Raw genomic sequence first — 22,731 nt, forward strand, 5'->3', positions numbered from 1 at the left:
ACAAGAGAAAAGGGAAAAGAAGAGAATAGAAGAGAAAAGAGAAAAGGGAAAAGACGAAAAAAGAGAAAAGAAAAGAGAAAAGAAGAGAACAGATGGAAAAAGAGAAAAGAGAAAAGTAGTGAAAAGGGATAAGAGAGAAAAGAAGCAAAAAGAGAAAAGAGAAAAAAGAGAAAAGAAGAGAAAAGAGAAAATAAGAGAAAAGAAAAGAGTAAAGAAGAGAAAAGTGATAAGTGAAAAGAAAAGAAGAGACATGAAAAAAAAATAGAAAAGAAGAGAAAAAAGAGAAAAGAGAAAAGAAGAGAAATGAAGAGAAAAGAAGAGACAAGAGAAAAGAGAAAAGAAGAGAAAACAAGAGAAAAGGGAAAAGAGAAAGGGTTAAAGAAGAGAAAACAAGAGAAAAGAGAAAAGAAGAGAAATGAAGAGAAAAGAAGAGAAAAGGGGAAAAAAGAGAAAACAAGAGAAAAGAGAACAGAGAAAAGAAGAGAAAACAAGAGAAAAGACAAAAGAAGAGAAATGAAGAGAAAAGAAAAGAAAAGAGAAAAGGGGGTAAAGAAGAGAAAACAAGAGAAAAGAGAAAAGAAGAGAAATGAAGAGAAAAGAAGAGAAAAGAGAAAAGAAGAGAAAGGAGAGAAAAGAGAAAAGAGAAAGGGGTAAAGCAGAGAAATCAAGACAAAAGAGAAACGAAATGAAGAGAAAAGAAGAGAGAAGAGAAAGGATAAAAGAAGAGAAAACAAGAGAAAAGAGGAAAGAAGAGAAATGAAGAGAAAAGAAAGAATAGAAAAGAGAAAAGAAGAGAAAATGGGAATATATAAAAGTGAAAAGGAGAGAAAAGAAGATAAAAGAGAAAATAAGAGAAAAGAAAAGAAGAGAAAAGTGAAAAGAGAAAAGAAGAGAATTAGAAAAGGAAAGAAGAGAAATGAAGAGAATAGAGAAAAGAAGAGAAAAGAAGAACAAACAAGAGAAATGAGAAAAGAAGAGCAAAGAAGAGAAAAGAAGAGAAATGAAGAGAAAAGGAATGAAAAGAGAAAAGAAGAGAAAAGAGAAAAGAGAAAAGAAGTGATAAGAAGAGAAAAGAGAAAAGATGAGAAAAGAAACGAAAAGAAGAGAAAAGAGAAAAGAAGAGAACAGAATAGAAAAGAAGAGAAAGGAGATAAGAGGACACAGAAAAGAAGAGAAAAGAAAAGAAAACAGGAGAACAGTGAAAAGAAGAGAAAAGGAGCGAACAGACAGTAGACAAAAGAGAAATGCAGTGAAATGAAGAGAAAAGAGATAATAGCAAAGACAAAAGAAGAGAATAGAAGAAAAAAGAGAAAAGAGAAAAGAAGCGAAAAGAGAAAAGAGAAAAAGAGAAAAGAAGAGAAAACAGAAAAGAAGAGAAAAGAAAAGAGTAAAGAAGAGAAAAATGATAAGTGAAAAGAAGAGAAAAGAAGAGAAAAGAGAAAAGAAGAGAAAAGAAGAGAAATGAAAAAAAAGAAAAGAAGAGAAAATAAGAGAATAGAGAAAAGAGAAAAGAAGAGAATACAAGTTAAAGAAGATAAAGGAGAAAAGAGAACAGAAGACAAAAGAAGAGAAAAGAGAAAAGAAGAGAAAAAGGAAAAGAGAAAAGACGAGAACAGAAGAGAAAAGAAAAGAGAATAGGATAGAAAAGAGAAAAGAGTAAAGAAAAGAACAGAAGAGAAAAGAAGATAAAGGCGATAAGAGAAAACAGAAAAGAGAAAAGAAGAGAAACGAGAAAAGAAGAGAACAGAAGAGAAAAGAAGAGGAAAGAAGAGAAAACAGGAGAAAAGTGAAAAGAAGAGAAAAGGAGTGAACAGACAGTAACGACAAAAGAGAAATGCAGAGAAATGAGGAGAAAAGAGATAATAGCAAAGAGAAAAGAAGAGAATAGAAGAAAAAAGAGAAAAGTAGTGAAAAGAGATAAGAGAGAAAAGGAGCGAAACGAAAAGAGTAAAGAAGAGAAAAGTGATAAGTGAAAAGAAAAGAAGAGATAAGAAGGGAAAAGAGAAAAGAAGAGAAAAGAAGAGAAATGTAAAAAAAAGAAAAGAAGAGAAAACAAGAGAAAAGAGAAAAGAAGAGAAATGAAGGGAAAAGAAGTGAAAAGAGAACAGAGAAAAGAAGAGAAAACAAGAGAAAAGAGAAAGGGTAAAGAAGAGAAAAGAAGAGAAAATAGAAAAGAGAAATGAAGAGAAAAGACGAGAAAGTAGAAAAGAGAAATAAAGAGAAAACAAGAGAAAAGAGAAAAGAAGAGAAAACAAGTGAAAAGAGAAAGGAAGAGAAATGAAGAGAAAACAAGAGAAAAGAGAAAAGAGAGAAAACAAGAGAAAAGAGAAAAGAAGAGAACAGAAGAGAAAAGAGAAAAGAGAAAGAGGTAAAGAAGAGCAAAAAACAGAAAAGAGAAAAGAAGAGAAATGAAGAGAAAAGAAGAGGTAAGAGAAAAGAGAAAAGAAGAGAAAACAAGAGAAAAGAGAAAAGAAGAGTAAAGAGAAAAGAGAAAAGAAGAGAAAAGAAGAGAAATGAGAAAAGAGAAAAAAGACTAAGGAATAGAAAAGAGAAAACAGAACAGAAGAGAAAAGAAGAGAAATGAAAAAAGAGAAAAGAAGAGACAAGAAGAGAAAAGGAGAAATTAGAAAAGCGAAAAGAAGAGAAAAGAGAAAAGTGAAAAGAGAAATGAGAATATAGAAAACAAGGGAAAAAGGCAAAGAGAAAAGAAATAAAAGAGAAAAGTAGAGGAAAGAAGAGAATAGAGATACGAGAAAAGGGAAAAGAAGAGAAAAGAAGAGAAAAGAGAAAAGAAGTGATAAGAAGAGAAAAGAGAAAAGAGAAATGAGAAAACAAGAGAATAGAAAAGAAAAGAAGAGAAATGAAGAGAAAAGAGAAAAGAAGAGAAAAGAAGAGCAAACAAGAGAAATGAGAAAAGAAGAGCAAAGAAGAGAAATAAAGAGAAAAGGAGAGAAAAGTGAAAAGAAGAGAAAAGAGAAAAGAAGCGAAAAGAAGAGGACAGAGAAAAGATGAGAAAAGAAGCGAAAAGAAGAGAAAAGAGAAAAGAAGAGAAAGGAAGCAAAAAGAATTAAAAGAGAAAAGAGAAAAGAAAAGAAGAGAAAGGAGTAAAGAGAAAAGAAGAGAACAGAAGAGAAAAGAAGAAAAAGGAGAAAAGAGTGAAGAAGAGAACAGAAGACAAAAGAAGAGAAAAGAGAAAAGAAGAGAAAAAGGAAAAGAGAAAAGACGAGAACAGAAGAGAAAAGTAAATAGAATGGAAGAGAAAACAGAAAAGAGAAAAGAAGAGAACAGAATAGAAAAGAATAGAAAGGATATAAGAGAACACAGAAAAGAAGAGAAAAGAAGAGAAAACAGGAGAAAAGTGAAAAGAAGAGAAAAGGAGCGAACACCCAGTAAAGACAAAAGAGAACTGCAGTGAAATGAAGAGAAAAGACAAAAAGAAGAGAATAGAAGAAAAAAGAGAAAAGAGAAAAGAAGAGAAAAGAAAAGAGTAAAGAAGAGAAATGTGATAAGAGAAAAGAAGAGAAAAGCGAAAAGAAGAGAAATGAAAAAAAGAAAAGAAGAGAAAAGACAAGAATAGAGAAAAGAGAAAAGAAGAGAAAAGAGAAAAGAAGAGAAAAGCCAAGAAAAGAGAAAGGGGAAAAGAAGAGAAAACAAGAGAAAAGAGAAAAGAAGAGAAAAGCAGAGATAATCGAAAAGAAGAGAAAACAAGAGAAAAGAGAAAAGAAGAGAAATGAAGAGAAAAAAGAGAGAAGAGAAAAGAAGAGAAAAGAGAAAAGAAGTGAAAAGAGAAAAGAAGAGTAACGAGAAAAGATAAAAGATAAAAGAAGAGAAAAGAAGAGAAATGAGAAAAGAGAAAAGAAGAGAAATTAAGAGAAAAGAAGAGAAAAGAGAATCCTCGCCATTGGTCCTCATATCCCTGAAAGCCCGGAAAATCAATATGTATCTCAGAAACAAGATGCAAAATGTATGGCTCGTGCTTTCCTGTACGTCCCGGCTGTGGGTCCCATTTGTCTCCTTAGTGCATCGAGAGCTGGCATTGTGAAGCTCAGAAACAATGAAATGGTGTTTATCAGGCTGTTCGCTTCCTGTGTGTGTCCCAAGTGGTACTCCAGAGACAGGGAGGTGTGTGCTGGGCTGTTGTTCACTTCCCAGTGTGTCCCACGTGGAGCTCCATGGACAGGGGGTTGTGTGTGCTGGGCTCTTGTTCACTTCCTGGTGTGTTCCGTGTGGTACTCCATGGCCAGGGGTGTGTGTGTTTGACTGTTGTCCACTTCCCAGTATGTCCCATGTGGTGCTCCATGGACAGGGTTGTGTGTGTGCTGGGCTCTTTTTCACTTCCTGGTGTGTCCCATCTGTTACTGCATGGACAGGGTTGTGTGTGTGCTGGGATGTTGTTCACTTCCCAGTGTGTCCTATGTGGTACTGTCTGGACAGGTGTGTGTGTGTGCTGGGCTGTTGTTCACTTCCTGGTGTGTTCTCTGTGCTGCTCCATGGCTAGGGATGTGTGTGTTTGACTGTTGTTCACTTCCCAGTGTGTCCCATGTGGTGCTCCATGGACAGGGGAATGTGTGTTTGACTGTTGTTCACTTCCCAATGTGCCCCATGTGGAATTCCATGGACAGGGGTGTGTGTGTGCTGGGCTGCTGCTCACTTCCCGGTCTGTCCCATGTGGTACTCCAAGGACAGAGGTGTATATGTTTGACTGTTGCTCACTTCCCGTGTGTCCCATGTCGTGCTCCATGTTGGACAGGAGTTCCAGCAACTTTAGACATGCCTTTGAACCTTGGTTTGTGGTTGCCAACTGAACACCTGTGCTTGTCCCTCTCAGATGATTGTGCGGTCAGTAACACGAGGAAACCTCTCGAGTATTATTGTAAAAGAGCAGGCATCTAACTTGTAGCAGAAGGGCTTCTGACTGTCTCCTGTTATTGAAAAGTTAGTGGAGGGGCTGGGGATGGTTTGCTGGAGGTTGTACTGTGACCGATCTCAGACATTCAGGGACACCTGAGGATTTGGTGACCCAACTCTGGATGGAGCATAGGGATTGTAGTTACAACAGGGATTGTAAGATGAAAAACAAATGGAGCAGAGGCTGCACAGAGAGGAGGATCTGAAACCACGGAGTGAGTGTGCTTGGAAAAAGGGATCTGCTGTATCCACACCGCGTTTTCCAGGAACAGGTTCCCAAGACACATTTAACTCAGGAGCAGAGTGTGACGGGACCCTGATTGAACAAGGAGCTGGTCACAGAGCGGTGTCACTTCCTTCAACACGACTTGCATCTTCACACCAGGGAGGATGGTGCTGCCAGTGGCTGTTAGGATCACTGTTTCATTCAGCTTCTATGATCCAGAACTTTCCAGGCAGGAGTGGGTGACAGCTCCATCATCTCCCAGTATGCCGACGTCAATGTCACCATTTGGAGTCGGAGGATATATATGGTGGTTGAGAGCAATGTGTTCCATGGGAACATCAGGGAGATGGAGCAACACTTCCCGTGTCTGATTGGGGTCAGAATGAATCCTCCAGTACACACACTGCATCATTATTTCCTATAGTATTTTTCCGTTTCAGTGACATACTACATACCATTCTTCCTGAAGAAAATGACAGACTATATATTATCTTAAATCCCATTTGCTAAACGTTTATCCATTGATCTCACCTGTCCATATCCAATTACAGACTCTCCACCTTCCCTTGACAATTTAGTTTCCTGTTTATCTTAGTTAAATCGGCAAACTTAGTTACAGTACATTTGTTCCACTCCTCCTGATCATTGATACAGATTGTAAAGAGCTGTGGAACCTGCAGTGGTCACTGTGTGACTCCACTGGTTGCATTTTGTCAAACTGACTAAGGTTGATTTATCTGGGGTGCCTTCTTCCTGTTTGATAACCAGTCCTCCCCCATTTATGTGTAACACATTTGAAGAGCTGAATAAGAACGAAGAGCATCAGTTCGGCAATCCAGCCCCTCAGGCCTGTTCTGACATTGATACAATCATAGCTGATGTCATTGCGGCCTCAGTTCCACGTTTCTGTCCCTTCTCCATATTCCTTCCTTTACTCAATATCCAAGCTCCTCCTGCACTCTGGGGCAGTGATTTACAGATTCCCAACCCTGTGACAAAAGTATGTTCTCCTCACCCCTGTTACAATTCTCCCCATCTCATCCTAAAACTATGGTTTTAGGATCTTTCGAGATTGTCCCACATGAGGAAATGTCAACTTCACATCTACATTGTCAATTACCTTTAACATCGTCCAGACTTCTGACATCTCCTCTCATGTTTCTATACTCCAGCAGTGTTGGCCTGAACTGCTCAATCTCTCTTCAGAGGGCAAACTCATTATCTCTGGAGACAATCGAGTAAATCACTTCTGAACTGCCTCCATGGCAAATACATCCCTCCTATAGTCAGGACACCAAGACTGCACACAGTACTCAGTTGCGATCTCACTTTATTATCCATTGTTTTAGAAATAAATGCCAAAGTTGTACTTGCCTTTCTCATTATCTGCTGTACCTACATCTGAGTATTCTGTAGTAAGGACGCGGGCAGTCAGATCCCTCTGTACTTAATCATTCTGAAGTCTCTCTCCATTTGGATAATAATTTGTCTTTCTGCCACACGGATCCAAACGGGTACACTCTTCTGTCAAATGTCACCCCAACCTATCCATATACATTTTCTATTTTTTTGCATCTTCATTGCAATTTCTCACCTGAGTTAGTGTCATCTGTTAATTTGGTTATAATATGTTCTATCCTCTCAACTAGGTAAGATTATAGATTGTAAATAGTTGGGGCCTGGGGACCAAGACATACGGTTTCCTAAAAGTTGAATTTTGCCAAACAGAAAATGACTCATATTTTCTTATATCCAAATTACTTTTAATCGTAATCGATTTTATTCTGCAGATTAATCGTTTGTGCAGAGCTATTCAATACCTTCTGCAATCCAAGTATTTCATCTGTATGATCCCCATGATCCAAATCATGTTGATTCTGATGGATTGTGGTTTGACTTTTCAAATTTCTTGTCATTAATTCCTGATTAATTGACTTTAACAATATTTCTTAAATTTCAACAGTTTTCTCACTATTATATATTCCATCGCGAAGGTGATAATTCTAAATTCTTAACACTATAAACTCCTTGTTCACTCCAAACCTATATAATTGGCACCTGGCGTGAAATGACCTGCTCTGATTGCTCTGTAAGAGGTCTGAGTTACTGAATGGACTCACTCTCTCCCTTGTGCACAAAATCGATGGGCTGATGTCTTTCTGGTGTTCCACATCACCATCTCGATGGTCTGCCTGTTCTCCTCCTGTTGATGCATTTGCATCGTGAGGGCTTCTGCAATTTTCCTGTTGCTGTGTAACAGTTTGAGAGGCTGAAAAAAACCTTCTCACATTCCTCCATCACATGCTGGAGATACTGAACGGTCTCTATTGCATCCCTAATATAGGACTGAGGGAATGATTGACCTTCTTCTGCTCCCATACACGAGACGCGTGAGGTAAACTTCTTCCTCCTGTTCCATAAGAAATCTTATAGTTTGCATCCTTCTCCAATTCCCGTGCAACAGGCTCGATGGGACTGAATATCCTCCTGGTATCCCAGTGCATCAATCTCCAGCCCCTGTGTGACCTGTTCCAGTTCCTATATTACAGACTTGAGGAGGCTGAGTAGACTGATCCTATTGTTGCATAACAGGGTACTGGTAATGCATGGCCTATTCTGGGCCCAGTGTTATCGAGTCGCAGAGCTGGCCTCCTCCCGTAACTGTGTATCAGGCTCCAGGGGCTGAATAGCTTCTTCCTGCTCTGGTGTAACAGGGTCAATGCCCTTCAAGACACTACCTCCTAATAAATGTCAGAAGGTGCTGTTCGAGAGAGTGCCCGTATTCTGAAGCACTCTCGTCTCCATATCTGACTTACAAAGACTTTTTCTGTGTAAAGTCTTGAAGATGAAAGTAACAAAAGAGGTCCCACCCAGATACCTCATATTCCTGGCTAAGCTGCTCAAAATTTATCATGACCTTCCCGTCAAAAAAAATCTCCCAAACAGGAAACTCATCTGGACTCCCTGAACCTAAAGCCAGAATCCATCAATGCCGGCTGGAATCCTACCAATCCTACAATGGGAGTGAAAGCCGAAGTTTTTGATTCGTAAAGTGCCCTTAACTTGTCCCATCATTCTCCATGCTTTCACTGTGTTAAGGACAATCGATTTCTGCAATTCTCCATAACAGTCCTCATCTTGTCCATGAACAACAGATTAACGAGGGGGCATTTTGCCTGGAAGGCCTCAATGTCCACCCAAATTGACCATGGGTCCTGGCAAACCCAATCAGCCACATCGGAAAGCAAGGAACTTAGTTGGTATTTCCTAAAGTATGGAAAATCGACACACCCCCATTCACTGTGGACGCTGCAATTTGTCCATCTTAATAGGAGGCCACGTGTGACGCCAGATGAAAGATCAAAGCCAACTGTTAAGCCTCCGTAGCGCCTGCCTGGGCAGCGTCAAAGGAAGCATTGGCATGGGGTACCATAAACAAGGCAGAACATTCATTTTAACCAGAGCTAACCCAAACAGGATATAGGAAGATTCTGTCTTATCTTGTGCAACTGCACGAAGTTAGCTTTAAATAATTGATCGAAGGCTTGGATGAATAAAATACCTAAACCTCCTTGTGACCATCTGGAAGGGAATCAGATTCCACCCCAAGGTCGGCTACTCTAATAAGACTCCCAATAGGGATGGCCTCCAATTTCATAAAATTGATTTTATATCCTGAGAAAGATCCAAATAAATTAATCATTTGTACTAAACAGGACACAAATACCATTGGGTTAGTTATAAAGAGAGGAATGCCATCTGCTTAAATGGTGATCTTATGCCTTCCTGATCCTACCTCCATGGCAGCGATATCCGGCTGACTTCTGCCAATGGCTCAATCATTAATGTAAATGGTAACAGTGAAAGGGGGCAACTTTGCTGGCTACTGCTGTCAATATTAAAATTGTCACACCTTATACCATTAATGAAATCCGCTGCTTTTGGTTCACTATATAACACTTCCACCCACCTGGCGAAGACCCCTCCATTCAAGGACATAAAAGGTGCACATCTACTCCATCCAGTCAAATGCTTTCTCTGCATCCAGGGAGACTACCGAGCCTGGAATCGAACCTTGCTGGCACACTGGAACCATATTTAGTACTCTTCTAATATTATCAGAGGACCTATGGTCCCTAATAAAAATGGTCCTCTTTCACAGTGGACCTTCAAAGCCAGCATTTTCGACAAAATTTTAAAGTCCACATTTAATAATGATATAGCCATATACAAAGTGCAATCCTCTGGGACTTTCCCTCCCTTGAGAATAAGATAAATATTTCCTTCTCTCGGAGAGGATGGGAGGCAGTCTTGACTGTACGAATAATTGCACATATTCATGATTTACCCAGCTAGCATGTCTATGAGCTCCTTCTAAATCTCACTCCGAAAATCCATCTGGGCCGGGGCTTTACCCACTGTCGAGCTGCCTCATTGTCTCCTGTATCTCTCGGATTATGAGAGGGGCATTCTAAAAAGACGCCTGATCTGAACTTACACATGGGAGGTCCAAGGTCTTAATAAAGGACTCCATCATCACCAATCAGTCCTCCCAGCCCGCTGACTGGAACATCCCAGAGTAGAACTTCCTGAACGCTGCATTAATCTTTTTGGGATCGCGGGTAATAAAAGCAGCAATCTTTTCTCTGGCCAAGTATGCCTAAAAACCATCTGGTTATCACCATGCTCGAATGACTTCTGTTTCGCAAAGGAAATCTCTCTCTCTGCTGTCTGGGCGAGTGCAGCATTCAGAGCAGTCCGGAGGGCTTTAATCTGCTGCAATTAAGTTATAGACGGTCTGACAAAATATGGTGCCTCAGCTCTCTTCAGCCGAGCCTCAAGCATATGCTGCTGTTCTCCCTTCTGCCGCTTCTGAGTCACCGAGTAAGAAATAATCAAATCCCTTGTGTAGGCTTTGGCAGTCTCCCAGACCACCGTCGGATGACTGGTCGTACACAAGTTAATGTTTCAAAAAAATTTAAATTCCCCTGAAAAATACTCAATGCTATCCTTCAGGAGGAAAGGATCCACGTTCCAGTGCAGTGAGCTTGTCCCATCGAAACCATCCTTGATCTCCATGCAACTGCTATATGATCAGAAATGGCAATGTTCCCAATTCTACAAGACAGCACTGAATTGAAAAAGACCAATGGGGCAAACAACATGTCAATCCTAGTATAGCACCTCTGTGGGATCGAAAAAAAGGTGAAGTCCCATCCTCAGGGTGAAGACATCTCACACATCCACCGACCCAGCTACCTGTTCATGTCCACCAGCTGTCTGGGTGGTGGGGAAATACCCGCAAGACCCCTCGACATCCTATCCACGTTGGGGTCCATACGTCAGTTAAAGTCTCCCCTTAATTGTACGACGTGCCCCAAAGATCATCAACCTGGAGAGACCATCTATTTGAAATTTGAGGGGGTGTGCTGTGGGCAATATTATTCAAGGTCCATGTATTAAAATTTTAAGGATCAGAGACCACCTACATTCATTCTTAATTTGTTCAAACAACTGAAGTGAAAGGTTCTTATGAATGAGTATAGCTACTTCTCTACTTGTTGAATTAAAAGATGAAAAAACACCCGTCTGAACCTTCCCTGCTGAAACTTTAAATGGTCCTTATCGGTTAGATGTTTTTCTTGCAGCAAGATTACATCAACCTTTTCCTTTTTAATGCTTGAACGTATATTTTTCACTCTTAATCAGTGAAGGCTCCCTTTGACATTCCAGGTGCACCATTTAAATGAGCAGTTATCCTTAACCATTCGAAGCAGCCCATGACCCACTGGGAGAAGGACCCCATTTACAGCGTGCCGAGTGAAAGCTGTAAACAGTTCATATGAACTTGAAAATGTAACTACAAAAACAAGCAAATCAACACTTTAAACAATTACTTCTACCATGAACCAAAATAGAACACAAATTAGCAGAGACTTTCCCCCTTGCCCACAGGGGGCGCTCATACAATGCACTAATCCCCCATGGCTCCTCCTAGCTGAAGCCTCTCCCAACCCAGACAAAACAAAGTTAAAAAACGTTACATGGGTTTTACAACAAGAAAATGAAACAGGGCATTCAACCCCATCCCATCCATACTTTGACCCAAGGCAGTCCTGGTGTAATAAATTGTAACCACCCCACCTCCCCAACCCCCGTTCCCATTCCATACTAAGAGAGAGAAACGAAAAGCAAATGATAGAAAAAAAACAAAGGATAATGGGAGGGGTGGAAGAAAGGAGGAGAGAGAAAAAGGAAAAATGGGACCTCCACATACTTAAAAAAAACCCCAAAACGAGGTAAACCAGGCAAACCCCAGAGAGAATATTTGTCCATATTATTTGAACCAGCCAGTCTATTTTAATGTATACAGGAAGTCCTTTGCGTTTTCGAGTGAGTCAAAATTAAACACAGACCCTCCATGGCTGAAACGTACTATTGCAGGATATCTTGCCAAGTAAGATATTCACGTCCCTCAGCATCCTTTTTGCTTTATCAAAGGTTTGCCTCTTGCGGATCACAGCCGTAGAAAGCTTTTGGAAAAAGCCTTAATCCGTGATCCTTTGTAGACCAGAACCTATGGATCCTTCCGCAGAGCTCAAGAAGCTCCCAGCACCTTGTTTTTCTCTGTCGTGCTGGAGTTGCACTTGAACCGGGCAGGGATGCTGGTTCGATCCAGGCCTGCATACTGCAACCCATTAGGCCCGCTCGACCCGCACCCAGTCTGCCTTGACTTGCAGCTTCAAAAATTGTGAGCCATTGTTCCAAGAAGCTGATGAGCTGGCTTTCTTGTTCCCATTCCTGTAAGCCCAACCAAGCTGATGTTCTTCTGACGGCTCCAATTTTCTAGGTCGTCGACCTACTTTACGCAGGCCTGTATCTAACATTCCAAGGCTTGGACCGGACCCGTTGAGGATTCTGCCATGGTTTCCAAAGCCACGGTCGCCTCTTCCGCCTCCTTGATGTGTGGCCCAAGACGCTGGATCTCTTGGTCATGCTTCTGCAGCTTGGCTGAGATCAGTTCGAGCATGGTTCAGGTCTCCTCCATTGCTGAATCAATCTTCTCTCGCAGGCTCCTGCACTCCGAGACCCGGCTCTGTTCCACAAATAAGTTCCCTGGTGTGCTCACGGAGGCCGACATCACAGCCGCGGGCGTATCCATTGCTGCAGTGCCCTGCTGGTTGTGATCCTCGTGGTCATTTTCACTTAGTCATTTTCCTTACTCACTTAAAATGGCATAGAGCAATACTGGGGATTAAAAACTACCGATTTTACCACAATAGGGAAGAAAGAGAGGGTGAATGCATCATTTTATCTGCGTTCTGGTGCAGAGCTCAGCAGAGCAGACCTACTGGATCGCCGCCATCTTGGATGTCACCCGAATAATCACTGTTAACAAACTTTTTTTGAAATGGCTTGAAGATGTTTCTTGGAGGGGGAAACAATGGAGAACTATTGGATGTGATATATTTAGATATTCAGGGGATGTTTAAGAGTTCACAAAGTGAATAGTAGATGAAATTGAACCAACGTAGTTCTGGGTGACTTTTGGAAATGGAAGGGTAAAAGTGAAGTTGGCCTTCAGTTAACGGAAATTGGAATATTGAAGTAAAGGCCTTCTGCACAGATTGCATGCAGTGTGGATGAGATTATATTTGTGTTCTGTACTGTTTCAAAGAATGAGAGGTGATCTCAGGGAAAAGTAGAAAATTCACCCACAGCAGACTGACTAATACAGAGGCATGGAGAAGTGCAGCATGCACAGTTAGGGGGAACCCAAGATGTTCTCCAAAAACATCAAGCTGAACAGAATAACCAGGGAAAAATTAGGACCCATTTCTAAACTAAGGGGGCAATCAGTATGTGAAACTGGGCAACATTGATAGACTGTGACATGAGAGCTTCACATCTGTTTTAATTGAGAGAAGGAAGATGCAGGTACAAATTCAAGAAGATGGACTGGGAAGCTCTCGAACAGTTTGATATACGATGCAAGTTGTGATTGATGGTTTTGTATGATGTACAGGCCAGATGAGGTGTATCGCAGGATGTTGTTGGAAACAAGAGAGGAAATGTTCTGACCTAAATGTCTCAGTCGAATCTGACAACACAAGGGAGGTGCTAGAGGACTGGAGAACAGATATGTGGTCCCAAGTAACTGGAAAGGTGGTAGAGATAGACCAGTGTCTGGTGGTGTACCACAGCGAGCGGTGCAGTGTATCAAATTATTTGTGGTATTCATAAATGATGTAAATGTGAATGTGGAGGGGGTGGGGGGTGTGGGGGCTGAGCATAATAAGTAATTTTGTGTTTGACACAAAGATTGGCCAGGTGGTTGGCAGCGAGGAAGAAGGACTTATATTACAGGAAGATACAGGTGGAGTGGTCAGATGGCCAGATCAATGGTAGATGGAATGCAACCCTGATAAATATGAGGTGATGCACTTTGGAGGAAGGAACCAGATGGGGAGAATTCAATTAATAGCAGAACACTAGGGAAGTAAGTGGGTGTTTCTTCACACATCCGTGAATATGACTGGACAGTGTAATAGCCAGTTAAGAAATCACATGGGACTGGAGGCATAGTGTTTACTCATCGAGGCGACATAACATGAGTTAAACATGCCCTTGGTTAGGCCATAGATAGAATACTGTGTGCAGTTCTGGCAGCAACATTACAGTAAGTGTTTTCGTTTCTCAGTAACATCAGAAGCTATTGGAGTCTCCACAGAGTTGGAAGCTTCAGTGGAAGTCTCCTGGCTGCAACTCTGGCTAAACTTTCACTTGATTTGTTTTCCCTCCTCGATTGGAGAACTGCATCTGAGAATCTGTGTCTGATCTTTCCTTTTTGCCAAGTACATGTTTCTGGGATATTACTGTATCAGAACACTTAGTTATTAATAGAGTCTTGGCGAACGCCTTCAAATCTTTTTGAGTAGCTCTGCTGTCGGCCATAACGCGTGACTCCTTCTCTTCTTGTGGAGGCATGAAATGGGCTATCTCTACACTTCTCCAATAATTCCATTGAGCTGAATGACTTCCTCATATTCCTGTGGAGCTAGCGTGAGAAGCTGAATAATCTCCTCCTTTTAACTGTGGAAATGTGCCGTGTCCAGCAGCACTGTTACATGAATGTTACCGATACTTCCAATAGCACAAGCCTGAATTTTGTCCAGGCCTTGCTGCACATGGACACAAACTAGTTCAAGAGCTGAAGAGGGGCATTTTTCCTGAATATTGTGTGATCTTCAGTGAACGCCCCCACTTCTAATCTTATGGTGTGGGCAAGACATTTATGAAGCAGCTGAAGATGTTTGTGCTGAGGAGTCTACCTTGAGAATCTTTTACATATATGCCCAGGACTGCAGGATTTTTGTACACAAATCACGATGATTGTGCTTTATGCTTTAAATCACTCTAACCAGGGAAGGTTACAACTCATTCCCATTCAGTGCAATCCTGCTCAGGCTCCTTCAGACCGTCCTTAGTTAAATGATGCCTTGATGACAGGGCCAGTCACTCTTCCCTGAGCCCTTGTGTTCACGTCTTTTGCTCATATTAATAGGTCACAGTGTGGGGGCAGGGAGTGTTATTTGACCAGTCAGGGTTGAGGGTTGTGAAGAATCGGACATGAAAGAGGATATCAGACCTTATGATCTTATTGTGGGTGAAGACTGCTTGCGGGGAAGGGAGGGGGGGGGTGGTGGCGTTTGGATGAATGACATATTCCTGTTTGTGGCGTTCTCACGTTCTATTATTGGAAAGTAGAGGCTGTTATTTTCCTGAAAGCTCTGTTATTGAATATTACCAGACTGTCTGGACCATCTCTGGGTGAGGAATCGGGGCTGTATTCACAGTGAAACTGGGTCTATAACTTGACCAACAAACGAAGCACAAGTTTCAGAAAGGGGAAGCTCAGTTAGGAGTGATGAGGAGCCGCTTTCATACCCCAGCCTGGGTTTTCCAATTGCACTTTCCAAACCAGCCCAGACTGGGTTTGACAGTTTTGAGGGGCTGAATAGTCTCCTCTGTTTCTGTGATAGGAGTAAGTAGCCTCTAATTGCTCCTGTCTAGCAGGTTTGATGGGCTGAATGGAACACAGGAGCATGGAACTGAGGAACAGGAGTGGGTCAATAGACACTTTGAGCCTTCTCTACCAGGGACTAAGATTGTTGCTGATCAGGTTGTGGTCTCAGCTCCACTTTCCTGTCTGTGTGTCTTTATCCAAGAATCACTTCTCTTTCCGATATTTAACTAACCCAGCGTTGAATAAATATAAACAAAGAGATATCTCAAATTTGTGGGGAAGATGCAGTTTCATTTGCCGGTTTGTATTTCCAAATGCATTATATTTTCTCAAAAAAATATGCCATTTTTAGGCAATCAGTCAATGCGATATTTTATGAACTCCTACTTTGGAACTAAACCCAAACTGATTCCAGGTGAAGACACAAACAGACTCCCAAACAAGATCGCATGCCTAAAATACGTTGTCTGACTGGAGGGGTCACCTCCTTTACATCGATGATACCTGAAGGTATCTCCAGGCAGGACTTGAAAGGAACTCTTGGATTTGCATATTCATCAATCAAAACCTGCATCTCCATTCTAACCGATTAAAGCTTTAACTGCCATCTTAGATGTGTTCAATTCATGTGCATTGTTGTACAACACTTTCATCTTTTCCTTATAAATTTTGTGCCTAAGGTCTTCTCTCTCTAATACCTGACGAAGGAGCAGGACAATGAAAGCTTGTGTTTTCAAATAAACCCGTCAGACTATAACCTGGTGCCATGCGATTGACCTTACTCAAACCAGTCCAAAGCTAGCACCTCCAAATCATGATTTTTATTGATTAGCCAATTTTCTCTCCAAGCAAATAAATTGTCCTAACCCCATATGCTCTTGTCTTGCATATTAATCTTTTGTCAAGCATGTTATACATTGCCTTTTTGAAGTCCAGATATAATAGATCTTTCAACATGTTTGTCACACTCTTTAATTTAAAAAGTTAGGAAAAACATTCAAACATGATTTATCCTTTATAAAATCATGTCGACTTTGATGGATTGTGGTTTGACTTTCAAAGTCTCCTGTTGTTAATTCCTTAACAGATTCGAACGATTTGTCTTCCGTCCCAATCGTTTGCTCACACCTTTCCATTCCCGAGTGAAGTTGGTTATTCTAAGTTCTTCACTTTCCAGAACCTCGACAGTCCGTTTCAATTCCTGTGAAATAGGCACAAGGCTATAAAAGATTGGCTCCAATTGCTGCATAAAGGCATGGGTGGCTGATTGGACTCAATCTGTTCCTGCTTTATACATACGATGGGCTGAATGTCATCCTGATGTTCCTACACTATAGTTTCGATGGCTTGCATGTCCTGCTCCTGTTCCTGACTGAGCCGCTCAAGATCTCAATGTCCTCCTCCTGTTTCTCAATGACAAGTTTGGGGATTTGTGGAATCTCCCTGCTGTTTTGCCACATTTCGAGTGTTGAATTGTGCAGGCAAGTTGCGTTGCCCACAGTGGGTAGCTCAGTGGTTAGGACTGCTGCCTCCCAGCACCAGAGATCTGGGTTCAATTTCAGTCTCAGGTCACTGTTTGTGTGGAGTTTGCGCATTCTCCCTGTGTCTGCTAACTATAGCATAGGCTACATAAATCTTTAAACAGTATATTGCAATGAATTAATACAGTAAATGTCACACTTTACCACTACAGCACTGTACCTTTCACCAAGATCTTCACCAGAAAGCGGGCGAGCTGACTGACCACGTGATACCGATGAGGAATTTCAGTTCTCTCCAAGATATTCCCCTCCCGGTTTGAAATTAATTTCCTTCTAAATGTAGATTACAAATCCCACGTTCAGGCTCAGTTTCAAGGCTTGCAGAACGGATTGCATTCCTACTTTCGCTGAATACACTGAGGGTGCATTTGACAGAGAGAGGGATCCTGAGGCTGGGATTTGCTGTTCAGCTGGTGCAAGAGACGGACTCCCATAACAGTGAACGGGAGCTCGCCTTATAAAGAAAGGGCCACAATTCACCAATTGTGTTGCAGCGAAATTGCGTTTAATAAACACACCTTTATTGGATAACGACCTGTGTATTGATGGAGGATCAAAATTGATGTACTAAAGCGAATACAATAGTTCCTATTTTATAAGTTCCGATGTTTAAACATACTAAAGGATACGAACACTGTGTGGGGAAAACTGATTTGACGAGATTTTCACCATGAACTAGAATGGAGGATGCTCGGTGTGTTGAATGACCTACTCCATTCGGAGTTTCTATGCAGTCTGTTGGAAAGCTCTGTAAATGTTGCCACCAGCTCTCAGCTGTTAGGAAGGAGGTCTCTGCAGGCTGGTGCTGGGAGATTTGTACGGTTTTATACTTTAAGACCCCAGAGCAGTTTGATGCAATAGAGTTTCTTGCTTGGCCGTTTCCGAGACCATTGAAGAGTTTATCACATGTCAATGTGTCTGGAGTCACGTTTAGGCCAGACCAGGAAAGCACGGAGAATCACTTCCTGAAAGTACATCGAGGAAGAAAACTGGTGTTTACAATCGACATTGGCTTCAAAGTCACTGTTAATGACTCCAGGTTTTACATCTCGATATTTTATTAATTATAACGTCCACCAGCTGTCAGAGCATTAGCCTGTTCTGGATTAGTAATCCAGTGACGTTTCCACAGCAACACCATCTCCACTTGGGGACCTATTGGAAACCACACTGAGCTGGTTAATTATGTGCTGCTTGACAGCTCTGTTGAATAGAACTCCCACCCATGTGACTATCGCGACGGGACTCAGGGCGTGGCAAATGGTCAGACTGTAGTTATTCCCTTGTTATGGGATTGGACATAGCTGAGTAAATTTCCACATTGCCGGGGAGATGTCAGAGTTGGAGCTGGAATGAAACAGCTTTCCCAGGGACACGGCTTGTTGTGCAGCACAAGTCTTCAGTCCCATTGCAGGAATGGTGTCTGGGCCCAATGCCCAGTGTATCGACAGTGTCCAGCTGTTTCTCCATGTCACATATAGCAAATCAGATCGATTAAAGACTGGCATCTGTGATTCTGCGGGCAGCATGGCGAGGGTGATGTGGATCATCAACTTAACACTTCTGGCTGAGGATGGTGCAGATAATACAACCATGTCTTTTACACTGATGTACAGGGCTGTCCATTGTTTTATGATGGCGATATTTATGGAGTCCTCTCCTGCAGTGAGTTGTTTAATAGTCCATTGACATTTATGTCTGGATGTGGCAGCACTGCACGACTTCGATATGATCTGTTAGTCTTGGGATCATTTCGCCCTCTGTATCAGATGTTAGTCCGGCTGTTGCCAATGTAACCAGTCAAGTGCGGTAGTTTTAATGGATTGCCATCAGGTTTAGGGTCACATGGTTCTGACACTATTATGTTCAGCCACACTCGTTTCTGATCAGCTTGATGTTGATGGTAGGCTGAGGGATTATCCTGGGGAAAATGTTACAGATTGTAGTTGAATACAATTCTGCTGCTGCTGTGATTCTACCGTACCACATTAATGCCCACTATGTTCAATTCAATTTTACTGACTGTGCCCCAGTTCACACCAAGACCCATTCATCCATCAGCCCTGTACTCAGTGTCTTAAATTGGTTTCTCATGTGGTAACACTTACACTTTCCTATTCACATTCTGCTGAGGGTCTCTCCCTGGTGTCACACATCCAAATTGTTACTTTACTCAAACCCCTTAACATATGCATCTGAATCTTTTCCATTCCCCCAATGCAATCTTCTGTGTTTGATGTGAATGTGTTCCCCTCTGTTTCTCTCCCTGACCAAGATTAAGAGCTCTGCAGTGTCAGTGCCTTATGCAGTTTCGGATCAAGGAATTTGTGCACCTTGCATTATCGGTCACTTCCCAGTGCACGGCTTTCCGTGTTAGGCAAGGCGTTTGAGCAGCTTTAACACAGGTCTATGGAACTTATTCAAAAACAGAAATTGCTGACGACACTCAGCAGGTCTGGCAGCGTCTCGTCGAGTGAAAGCAGAATTCATCTTTAAGGGCCAGTGACCCTTCTGCAAAGCTCCCCATTTTCTCCAGCAATTTTTGCATTTTCATTTCCAGTATCCATAGTTAATGTTTAATCGAAAAAATATTCTGAGCCTATTCATTTCTAGAGAAACTCAACAGGTCTGGCACTATCTGCAGAGACAGAGAAACAGAATTAGCGTTTCAAGTTCAGAATTGAAAAGGATTGGAAAATGAGCTTTATAATCCCTTGACAGATGTAGGGAGTGGGTTGACGGGTAAAAGAGGGTGACGTAAAAGATAAACATGCTTTTAGTAGTGGTGAACGAGAATATCATGTGAAGTAGCCTAATAATTAAAATGGAAATGGGGAAAAGGGGATCTCTCTATTGAGTGAACGATAAAGAAGATACAACCACACAAGATCGTAGGGAGGCCAGGAGGGAGAATGTACGGAAACTGGAGAACAGTTATAATGGGGTCAGAAAGTGGAGTTATGAAATTGGACGTTAACTCCTACAGGATGTAACGTACGAAAGTGTAAAGTGAGTTGTTACTCAAGCTTGGGTTGTGCTTCCTTGGAACATTGCAGAAGCCCGGGCCCGAAATGCTAGCATGAGAGCAAGGTAAATTATTGAAATGGGAAGCAATGAGAAGGTCAGGGTTACTTCTGCAGAGTGGGAGTGTTCCTCAAAGCAATCTCTGTTTGGTCTCGCCAATATAGAGAGACTACATTGTGAGCAGCACTGTTAGCAGACCAAATTTAAAGTTTACAAGTGAAATGCTGCTTCACCTGGAAGGTATGTTTGGTGTCTTGAACAGTGAGGAGGGAAGAGGTGAATGAGCAAGCGTTGCAGCTTCTGCAATTGCATGGGAAGTTGCCAAGGCGGAGTGGGGAAGTGTTTGGGTGATGGAGGGTGACACTGAGGGAACGGTCCCTGCGAAATACTGACAGTGGGTGTTAGGGGAAGATGTGTTTCATGGTGCTGCCCTGCTGGAGATGGTGGAAATGGCGTAAGATTATTATGTGAATGTGAATTCTAGTGCAGGAGGGAGTGTGGATAAGGAAGAATCTATCATTGTTCTGGGATGGAGCGGATGGATTGAGGGCAATACCGTGGGAGATGGGACAGTGACAGCTGAAGGCCCTGGCCACAAGAGTTAGGGGATTTCTAGTTTGAAAGAAAATGAGGTCACGATAGACGCAGCTCACAGGAATGTGGCATCATCAAACAGAAATAAGAGATGTAGAATCTTGGAGAATGGAGTCAGCCTCCGCTGATCATGTGTTCAGCCACATGCAGACGTTCCCCCTGAATGATTGAAAAGAACTAGGCATCTAAATTGAGGATTTCTGCCTCACATCTGGTCTGAAGCGGAATGTGAAAACAGACCCAGAGGAAGGCCAGTGAGTATACGTGAGCAGACATTCAAGCAGATATCCCAAACCGCTCAGTAATTATTGTTTCTGTTCAAAAGAAGAACTCGATAAGCAGATGAACCACCCATGGTCTAAAGCTCTCAAGGATACTTTTGATGAGCATTAGTGGAGGTCCAGATTTATAATGTTTATTTCAGTGACCATAAGCTGATGTTAGGCATGAATTTCAGCTGTGCTTCCTGATTTACCCCCAGAAAACACTGCCATTGTTGCTCCAGCCTCTTCCCTGCTTGTCTCCTCTTCCTGATTCCAGGTTCTTCCTCTCAAATTAGAGTACATTTTCTCACATTACGGTCCCTACCCACTTCACCTGAAACTCTTTGATCAAGCCTACCTAACTCTGCGTTTTGTGCTGTCACTTTGCCCCTGGTCTCAGTGTGGCTCACCCTCTCCATCCATGCTGTTTTACACCTCCCACTCACATCTCACTCTGGAAAGTTTCCTTCTTGGAGCAAACCTTATTGAAAACACCTCTCTCCCTTTGCACTGAATTCACACTGTGATCCAAATTTCAAAAAGTATACTCAGCCTTCATCTCACTCTGCTAAAGGTAGACGCTGACCGTGTGGTAAAAGAATTTCCCTTCTTATATGGTTCAGGCCAGAGATGCACTTTCACTGTAGAGATCATCACCCCATTTGGACAAAGCATTTCAGGTGTTAGACCTCTTATTGGTACTCGTAACAGTTTCCTGCTGCCTTAGTATTAGAACATGGAGAAAAAACAAATCACAGTATGAAGCTTGGGCTGAATGTTATTTACCTGTCATTTTAATACTGTTTCACATTTGCAGTGCTTATCTGTAAATGCCTGTTCATAAAGTTAGCGTCAGATAGCGTGTAGGTTGAGGGACGACATTGTAGAAGTTTATAAAATCCTGAGAGGTATGAATAGAGTGAATAGCCAAGGTCCTTTTCACGGGATGGGGGAGTTCAACCATAGAAGGCATAGGTTTAAGGTGAAAGAGGGAAGATTCGAAATGGACGAAGGTTCAATATTTTCACACAGAGGGTGATGTGTGTATATATAATGAGCTGTCAGAGGAAGAGTGGGATATACAAGTACAGCTACAACACTTAAAACTCATTAGGACAAACATATGAATGGGAAACGTTTAGAGGCATATGGACAAAATGCAATCATATGAGGCTAGTTTAGTTTGGAAAACCTGGTCAGCATGGACAAGTTGGACCAAAGGGCCAGTTTGTGCGCGATATCACTGTATGAATTTAGAAAGCGAGGAAAAGGGGAGAAAAGACATGATGTAGTAAATTGGCAAGAAATACGAAAACAAGCAGCATGAGCTTTTCCTAGCATATCAAAAAAGTTCAAAGATCAGTGCGTGACCTTAGGTGAAATTAATTCGGAAAGTATACTGAGGAAAATTGGAGGGTGTGACTGAAGAATTGGCTATAGGGAGCAGACAGATAATTTACACCCATGTTTTACATCTTTCCTGATGTACAGGGGAATGCACAGTAAGTATTTCAATGGTTTAAACAAAACGGTGATAGGAGCAAACTGTCTCTTGAACCGTCCCTAACAAAAGGAGCAAGGATTTTTCTAACAGATAAGAGTAAGAGTAGACAGGTCACCAGTAATTCATAGCTGGTTTTAAAAGAAGTGGTCATGGCGCCCTCTCCATCAGATGTTAGTTTTGCTATTTGTTAATGTAAGCAGTAAGTGCGGTAGCTTGAATGAATTGTCATCAGGTTTAGGTACACATGGTTCTGACCGTGGCATGTTCACCCACACTCATCACTGAAATGGAGATCGGCTTCACGGGAATGGTAGACTGAGAGATTATATTGTGGTTGAATATAATTCTACTGCTGCTGCTGCTGCTACAGCTGCTATGATTTGCAGCATCACATGAATGCCCAGTTCGATCTGCAATATCTGCAATACAATTCTGCTGCCTGTCCTCAATTCGCACGGGGACCCGGTCACCCTTCTCCCCTGTACACAGTGCCCTATCCCGGTTTCCGATGTGGGAACGCTTCCTGTTTTTTTTTAAATTCTCATCCTGTTAGGGTATGTTCATGATGCCATGCCTCCAATTTGTTGCATTGCTCAAAAGCATTTAACGTTTTCACCTGAATATTTTCCCCTCCAGTCATGCCA

The sequence above is a fragment of the Chiloscyllium punctatum genome, chromosome 39, assembly GCF_047496795.1.
Source record: "Chiloscyllium punctatum isolate Juve2018m chromosome 39, sChiPun1.3, whole genome shotgun sequence".
NCBI classification, from domain to species: domain Eukaryota; kingdom Metazoa; phylum Chordata; class Chondrichthyes; order Orectolobiformes; family Hemiscylliidae; genus Chiloscyllium; species Chiloscyllium punctatum.